Source organism: Branchiostoma floridae, chromosome 19 (genome assembly GCF_000003815.2).
Source record: "Branchiostoma floridae strain S238N-H82 chromosome 19, Bfl_VNyyK, whole genome shotgun sequence".
In the NCBI taxonomy this organism is placed as follows: domain Eukaryota; kingdom Metazoa; phylum Chordata; class Leptocardii; order Amphioxiformes; family Branchiostomatidae; genus Branchiostoma; species Branchiostoma floridae.
In genome coordinates this window covers 11,488,295-11,497,551 of record NC_049997.1, presented here as the reverse complement: position 1 = coordinate 11,497,551, position 9,257 = coordinate 11,488,295, and the positions used below count along the sequence as shown (strand labels likewise).

Here is a 9,257-nt window from a genome sequence, read left to right as displayed (position 1 = left end):
TCAAAGCACGGTTGACAACTTTTTAGTTTGTTTTTATTTTTGAGACCGGACGAAAATTGATGCGCACGTAGATGTCATCCATACAATCAAATCAACATGGCCTAAAGGAGGAAAAAAAAGTGACGTGTCATTCAACTTATCTAGCAAACACGCACACGATCTGGTAAATGCAGTTTGATAACCAACCTAGATTATGTTGTCATCCAAGGAAGATTTAGCTTTCGTCTATATGAAAAGAGGATTTGTCCGACAGTGAATTAGTTAAGTAAGAGTAAATGGTTTCTTTTCTGTTGCTGCATTGGAAAGTTTTAGCACACACTTAGTCAGCAGAATAAAATCCACCTGCCTATTTACATAACAATAGATTTTGTCAAACGTCTATCAGTATTATGTTCACTGGAATTGAACAGACAACAAATTCTTAATTTCTTTTCAAAGGGGGGAAACATGGCACTTTGTCAAAGTTTGTGGTACGGTATTCACAAACTCAGTACTTGCGCTTGAAATAAGCGACCCACAACAGGTTTGATTTACCCTTAGGTTTGTCTGTAAATCTAGGTTTGTCTGTAAATCTTAAGATGAGACAGTTTTAGTACCACGTCAGCTTTAGACAGACAATTTTTTCCTCAGGTCAATTCTTTCTGCCTGGTATTTTATAGTCTGCAAACTACCTGTTGCATTGCATGATGGGATCCGCGGGGTGATGCATAAAATATAAGAGCGGAGGTTGCTTTTACCTCCCTTCTTGACAGTTTTTATCTTCTACTGCGTAACTTTTCTTTTCCAATTCTTATTCATATGCAAAATATTGACGCCTTACTGAAATAGTCAAGATTTTGACTCAAAACTGTGACAGGAAAACGCAATCCACCACCCCAGATGGATGCACTATTAATGGTTTGCCCGTAAAGCATTCAGCATTACAGACACGGAAAGACCGGACAGTTCCCAACACCTGGTCGGAGTTTTGCTTCAATTCTTCCATTTCAGGTAGGTTTTTATCATTTTCTCTGTCTGATTACCTAACATAAGTTGCATGGTGATAGGAAAAGTGTCTCGATCATCATGTTAGCGGAAAAATCGTGCGATTTACGTCTGAAACTGCCTGACCTTTATGGAGATTGTTGTTGGACAAGTTTTGTATTTTTTTGCCCCTCCCAAAAACTTTCCACTATAAGTCCTTGGAATCAGAGGTAATAATACTTTTGACGCTTTATCTTAGATCCACATGAATTCTAAATCTGATCCTTGTTATAATTGCACCAGAAATCAGCATACAGGAAGTTAGAATGCAGACCGACACGCGTTGACAACACAAGGAATTTGCACAAGAATTGTAATCGCACGGTTTCACTGAATTTTCCAATGTTAGTGTTGATCTGTATTTTATATGTTAACCAATCTAAGACTACAGAAAAATTATTTGAGACTCAAACCTTCTAGATTCACACTTCTTAACAAGATTTGTGAACTTCACAACTTTAAAGGTCTACTACGCAGTTTTTTGCGCTCAAATTTGAAATATTCTAGAACTAAGAAATCTCAGATTTACTACTACTTTTTGGCACTTTTTGACACTTTTGTGTCATTATTTCACATTTGCAACGTAGAGAATTAGCCTACAAACATTTCGTCCTACGCGCGCTGTAACTTGTTGACCCCCCTAGTTAGGCACTGGTGAGAATTCAAAAAAGAATTAATCATCAACGGTTATTGGTCGGGAATCTCCGGTGAGTTCCGGGTGCGGTGAAAGGTCATGGTAAACCACGTGACCAATCTCCGGGTAGGCTCGGGCAGACTCGGGACTACTCGGATTTCGTCGGTGAAGAAACAAAATGGATGAAACCCAGCGTGGGCATGCAGATTCCCAGGTTTTCAAACACGCTCGCACGGGGAAAATATCGACTCCTGACATGCCTTGAATAGTGTTCCGTAACGTGGTAGGCTTGATTCAACTAACTATGTAAAGAAATGGCCGGACAATGGATTTTTTGTTTTCAGTTTGAAGCGCAAATAATTGCGTAGTAGACCTTTAAGGTCGTTTTGGGGTAACGTTAATTATTTTGTTGAGCTGTCTATGTTGATTAACACGTTAGCACTAACGTTAGCAGTAACGTTATGTAACAACGTTGAACTCATCCAAAATATAAGTGTGGAAACCTTAGTTTGGTCAAGGACTTGGCCGACCAAACCTCCATTGATACTTTATTATGAATATCATTCCTTTGTTTTGTATATCATTATAAGCTTGTTTATTAACCTTTGATTTGAAACCTTAATATTTTGTTATGATTATACATTTTTTAGACAACGCCAGACTAACCCTATATATGAATGGGCCACAAAAACAATTCCCAGACATCCTCGGATCATATATCCATTGTTTTTATTATGAATAGCCCTTTAGTTTAAACTTTAAATGATACCTCAACCGGTAACGCCAGTTCACCTTTATTCGCGGGGTAACCTAAATCTGTTGTACCTAAAAAGCAGGATATTTAGGGGTATCACGTAGATGGACGGTGGTTTCAAATTGCTTTTTTGTTCAACATATTGTAGTTTGAGACTACCGTCAGTCGACTTGATATCCCGAAATACCCTGGTATTGCATACAACGGATAAAGGTTACCCTTCGAATAAAGGTGAACTAGCGTTATATGCTTTTGTGCAATATTTGCAATGAGCTGATTTCGTGGATGGGTGGGTCACCAAAAAATCCCCATACATCCCTCCATATGTCAAACACAATTAATTACTGCTATTAAGATTAAATTGAGCCCTGTAGTTTTAATCATTGGTAGTATTGATTTAAGACGATGCCTCTATAATCATGACTAAAACCCTGAAGTCTTGGACAGACTTGACATTTGCACTTTTTATAACCCATTGCCTGAGTTTACCCCCGTTGTTTGAGCTGGGAGTCCGTCACAACATCTGCCGACGTAAGCCATGGATTTTGTATTGACACTGCGGCGTACGTCTGGGTCTGAACAAAGCAGCATGACATATGCATTTACGTCACGTTAAGGTCCATAGAACACCTGTTGACAGCACGTGTGGATGGAGGGATAAGGTCATTTAATGATTTTCTGGTGGGAGGAAAAGCCGTTTGCAGATGTGTTCAGATCACTCCAGCTTAATGGCAATTTCCTTATGTTCTCTCAGCAGATAACACAAAGTTTGAGACTTTAAAGATTAGATGTAAGAACATGTGTCTGATGACTTTTAAGTTCTTGGTTTGGAAATTTGAACTGTGAATTCTTTTGATAACTACTTTTCAGCAATAGACAGAATTTTGGTACTGGTAACAGTACAATTCTAAGTACTACAAACTAAATAAAATGTTTGATTTTGCAAAATACATAATACTGAATATTAAATATACATAATAGTGTGCACAGATGTTACTGATAATTTGTTTTGCTGTTAGACTACTCACATTTTTTAAGTTCTGAATGGTCAGCAATTATCACATCAAAATTCTTTTGAAAAATGAAAGCCTTATTTATTTATAGAACAACAATCTTTAATATTTCAAAATGTACTATTAGTATTACTATTGATTCTAGTAGTTAAAATTATTTACCTGACATGTATGTTTAACCATTGAAAAATAGTGAAACATGGACATAGTTATTTTGCCTCATCCCTAATCGTAAATGCAAACTCTATATATTATATAATACTCTTTCTCTCTAATCTCTCTATATATTTAACCGTTATTGAAACAGATTTGATGTATTGAAAAAGCCATAAAAGTACTAAGTTAGAAGTCAAAAACCTTGATGGAAAGCATTAGATATCAATACCATAGTAAAGTGTTGTGCATTGTAAGTTCTCTCCAGAAGGGTGTTCCCAGTACTTGTTGAATTTTCTGCCCCAAAGCTTCTGACTTATGGGGGGTCAACCAATAGTAGATACGGGTGAAGTACACTCATTTTGGTTTAATATGTATTTTATTGAATGGTCAGCTCTTTTAGCAGTTATAAATGCCAGTTCAGATTGACCACAAATGCATATCTTTGTCTGATACACTATTTTCCCGTGATCTATATCCTCCAGGGTGCACAAACTTGACCTTAGGGAAAGGATTCAATATTAGAGTAATTCGCTGGACGACCTTTCCAGAAGAGGTCTGACCTTTTGCATTGCATTTTGACTTTGCCACAAAGCGCAGAAATAAATGAAATGCAACAGTATCATTTCCCTATCTACAGTACCCTATTCTGTACGCATGTATTGCCTCCGTCAAGCTCGTACATGTAGGATTAAGATTAGCGTGGTACATTGTAAATGGCCCATGTAGATAGCTATAGGTAATACCCAACTCTCAGCCCGGCTTGAACCCAAATAACCTGACTCAAAAGTTTTGTCTTTGTGATTTACAACTTGTTTTTCTCTCATTTAATTAGTTTTTAACTTAGCAATTCTTAAAGTCAGATATCTCAATAAATTTGTATGTTGTGACCATAAAATAGTTACCTGATACTCATGATAAGATGATCCAACGGTGTCATCTTGATGTAAACTAGTGAGAAAATATGAAAAAAAATTAAATCTGAAAACGTAGTTGTCATATTAAGAAGTTGTGTACTAGTACTGTACAGTAGGATTGCTTTTCTACAAAAGTCTACCCAGACTATTGTACTCACTTTTTAAACATCCAGAACTAGTTCTCGAGGAAATACTGTAAATGCATTTAAGTTGGCGGAGATTTAATTTCGCAGTAGCGGGAAAATGGACTTTTCACGGTGGTTTTTATTTCACGGTAGCACCATACACTGTAGGCTCTTAATGTCATGGAAAAATGTTCACGGTGGATTTAAATTCGCGGCCGCTGCGAAAACCACGAACATCAAATCACCACGAAAGTTTCTGCATTTACAGTATGTTGTTATTGCCCAACAATGGCGGAAAAACTAATAGAAGAGGCACATTTGTAGTCTGCCCACTGCAACATGTTATTGATTCCTCATACCCAACCCAGGCACCCTACTACATAGCCATGTGTGGAGATTAATTACCAATGTCTGCCTCTAAATGAAGTCATTTATTTCCCAGCATTTCCAGACATGTAGTAACTTTGTTTATGGCTACGGGGGAGGGAACCATTTGAGAAGTGGCAACATTAGGTAAAGATTGAAGACACAAAACTTTCCATACTTCTCGGGATGGATGTCAGATAGGGTTCACACTGATGAAATCAGCAGCCAAAAGCTCAACAAACTATGTATGTGACAGACTTATTCTCGGGCAATATCTATTTACAGTTTGGTTGCTATTAATTTTACGGGTACCCTCTGGTGTATCTGGGAGATGGGTTGATAGCATTATCATATATCATACGGCTGCATCAGCATTTAGACTAGAAGTTCAAGGTGGTAGGAGTACTACCCTTGAAATTGGAAATGAGATTGTGAATATTGGAAGTCTGGAGCAATTGTATGCATAGTTAACTTCAGTTTCCTGACGATCTGTAATGAGATTGTTAAAAACCTTTTGAACTTTGTAATCTGCATGGTTGGAATTAAAGGGATTGAGATTAAAAATGTAAATCTCCTCTCAATATTTTTGACGGTCTATTGAGATTGTTAAAACCTTTGAACTTTGTAATCTACATGGATTGAATCTAAGACTTGAGATTGAAATGTAAAAATCTCTTCTCAATGTGTTCAATGGTCTGTTGTGATCATGTCATAATTATCCCTAGACAATTTTTAATGCACTATTTATGTTCATAGCAATCTTGGTATATTTTATGGTAACCATTTAAACAGAATCATCTTATCTAGATACAGCCATTCTAAATTGTAAAAGTTTTAGGAGTTTATTGTAAATGTCAAAATACAGATTTAAGTACATAGTACTTGTATATAGACAGAAAATTTTCATGCACTTTTATGATGTAACTTCATTTTATGCCGTTATCCATGTGTATTTTGTTGTGTGGTATTGTAATGACCTCTGTAACACTATGATATGAGTAACAGTGGTTTTTGTACTCTGTTCCAGCTTGGAGCTCACACAAAATAGAGTTGTTAGAATAGTCACCAGGCAGCAACCCTTCAGAGCAGAGCGCTCAGTATCTGCAGGCACCTACAGACCTCTGGCTTCTGGCCAGGTTTCGGTGAGTTCAGCTGCTGCCTTGTTCAAATTCCATTATTACTGTCCATATTGTGCTGCAAGGAGATATGTAGTGTGCTTTGTCTTTGTGTAGTTTCATGACCAGCTACATTTATGTGTAGGCTATGAAAAGAATCAGCCTTGGAACCTGCCCAGGTTTTACCTTCAGTGGCAAGTTCGGCTTTTACGATGTTGAGGTTTTTTTACGGTGTCCCTGTTGCCTACGTTATACCACATTTGCAAGGAAGTATGTAGCAGTATGTATACAGTTGTCTGTAAGTTAAATGTACTGGAAGTAATTAAATGTATGAGTAACTGTAGGACATTGAAAAGCATGACCCTTGGAACCTTTCCAGTTTTTGGTGAGGTCAGCTGCTGCTATGGTTCCATTATTACTGTTTGTGTTGTCCAAGTTATACTACATTTGCAAGGAAGTATGCAGTAATACTAATACATGGTTGTACATGGTTGTCTTTGTGAAGTACTGGAAGTGATGACATGTATGAGTTACTATAGACCATTAAAAAGCATCACTCTAGTACTAGTAGGAACCTTTCCGATTTTTGGTGAGTTCAGCTGCTACATGGTTCCATTATTACTATAATTCTCTTCGCCAAGAAGAGTATGAGATTGCTGACTTGGGTCTGTATGTAGGTCAACAGCAAATAACTCCAGAAATTGTGGATGGAACTTTGTGATTTTTGGTAGGTGTGTAGCGGTTGTCGAAAGGAATGCCAAGTTTGAAAACGGTTTACCTGGCGTTTTCCTACGGTACTGCAGCGAGCTTGGTATGTTTTTTTGCGGATTGTTTTGGGCAGCATAAGTCAAAACCTAGCTGGGCGATTTTCACGAAACTTGGTAGGTGTGTAGCGGTTTTGGAGAGGAAGGTCAAGTGCGAAAATGGTTTACCTTGCTCTTACCTACGGTTCTGTAGCGGGATTTGTATGTAAGTGCGTTTGTCTGTATGCAAGATAACTCGAGAACCCTTGAATGGATCCTGATTATATTTGTTAGGTGGATGGGGGTTAGGAAAACGAAGGTCAAGTTCGATAATGGGCACCCTAGTGGCTGCCTAAGGTACTGCAGCAAAACTTTTAATTTTGACACTTCGTGTTCTGGACATGCTGTGGTCATGATTTTTGAGTGGTAGATAGCCCTTGGAACAGAGACTAACTGCTGTGAGTTTGGACCCCCTAGCGGCTTTTTGGGAACTGCAGACACCGATTTCCGTTCAAACTTTGGACGAGGATAACTCGAGAACGTGTAAACGGATCATCAGGATTTTCAGTATGTAGATAGAATGAGTGATGACTTATACAATGTAATACTAATTATGCAAATCAGTAGCTAATTTGCATAATTAATGAGGAAAGTTCATAAATCCATTCCAACAGCATATAACTCAAGAAGCTGTGTATGGATTTTCATGATATTTAGTATTTAAGTAGCGGTTGCGGAAAGGAAGGTTGTGTTCGAAAATAGTTGACGTAGCATTTTCCGTTAGGACGGTAGCGGGCCGAGTGTGTGCGTCCGTTTGTTTGTGGAATGCATAACTCAAGAAGCCTTGAAAAAATCCTGATAATATTTGGTAGGTGGGTAGGGGTCAGGAAAACGAAGATAATATATATGATAGTGGCCCCCCTAGCGGCTTCCTAAGGTACTGCAGCAAAACTTATTAACAGAAATAAACTGTGCTCTATATATCTCATTTTGACCTATATTTATGGACACAGCTGTTATACAGATGTTTTGCTGGAGCTGGACGCCCTTACACTGGGGACAAAGTCTTTGACAATCATGAAATTCTGATTGACCAGGGATGCTACCAGGTCATCTGTCAGGTCACAGTCTGGTTTTTGGTAATATCTGTGTGTTTGTGAGGAACATAGTTCATGCAGTCATTTGCTATTTAGTAATACATGAACAAGACTTTAAAGTCTTAAATAAAGACATGATTATTTGGCGAAGAGATGGGTTCGTTGAACTCTAGTTAGTATAATATTACTGCCCGTGTTGTCCTAGTTATACTACATTACAATCTCATATCATTCTCTGATTCTGTAGACTTATTTTGTGTGATGTTAGCGATATTTGTCTATGAGAGAATCTCCAATTTGCAGTGTTTTACGAGCGCAAAAACAAGGCCTTGTTATGAAGCACAGAAAGTTTAATCTCTAAGCAGATGTAAAGAGTAGAAAGTCTGTCCAAAGGCTGTCAGAAGAACGTTGCAATGTTTTTAATCCCAACATCTCATATTTGATTAATCTCAACCGAATGAATGATTTTTACTTCCATTTCTGCACTATTAAAACCTTTTTGGTACAAGAGAAAAACACATCTATGTATTAAGGTTTTATGAAATGATTGATTCTTAGCCAAAGCTGTATTGCAAAAGCAACAACCTTAAGTGATCCCAGCACATCCTGGATTTACTGTTTAGCAGTATGAAGCATTGAAGGACAAGCTACTTTCCTCACTGGGTATCAAAAGCATTACCACGACCAGGTGGTGCATTTCCCATGGTTTAACATTACAGCTGTTTTATTGCAAAGCAATATACCTGTATTAGATCCGGCATCTGGTCTATATTTGGCAATAGAATCCTGTGCATTATAGTTAAGGAGTACGGTCCACAGACTGCTTATCCCTGGTTTCTATGGGGTTACAGCTACAAGTGCACAAAGTCTAGTTGATCCAGTATTGCAGGAATCAGTTCTCTTTTGTATATTTCAGTTTGCTTACTAGGATTTGATGGTCTCTTTTTAACTTAATAAGCTAAGTCTATAACTGTTTGCAACTGGGTGATACAAGTAGTATTTTCTACAAAATAGACTGGCAGTTTGGTATTAATGTAGTTGGCTGAAAAGTAGAATCATCATTCTCATGGTGTAAAAACGTATTTTCAAAGTGTTAACAATATTGTTGGGGTGGAACTTTATATTTCTGGTAGTCTAGTTGAAAGGAAATAGATCAAAGATCCCATGCCTGAAGGATTTGCCAGGAGTCCAACCATCGAAAATTCAATTTTGTGAACCAGAAGGTCATGTAAAAGTCAAGGGAATTTTTAAGTAAGAAAGTCCGGCGGGCATATCATAGAGAAGGTGTAACAGATCATTGAAGAAATGATGGAAAAG

The 9,257-nt window shown here is 37.7% G+C and overlaps 1 protein-coding gene across 4 annotated transcripts in view; it reads left to right on the top strand.

Annotated features, from left to right (window-relative positions):
• The first annotated feature begins 862 nt into the window (after positions 1–862).
• Positions 863–9,257, top strand: part of LOC118406658 (synaptotagmin-1-like) — a 41,241-nt gene continuing 32,846 nt past the window's right edge. For all 4 annotated transcript variants that reach the window (XM_035806900.1, XM_035806898.1, XM_035806901.1 and 1 more), the window contains exons 1-2: positions 863–990; positions 6,013–6,127. The gene's annotated coding sequence lies outside the window, so the exon portion shown is untranslated. The remainder of the gene's footprint in view (positions 991–6,012; positions 6,128–9,257) is intronic.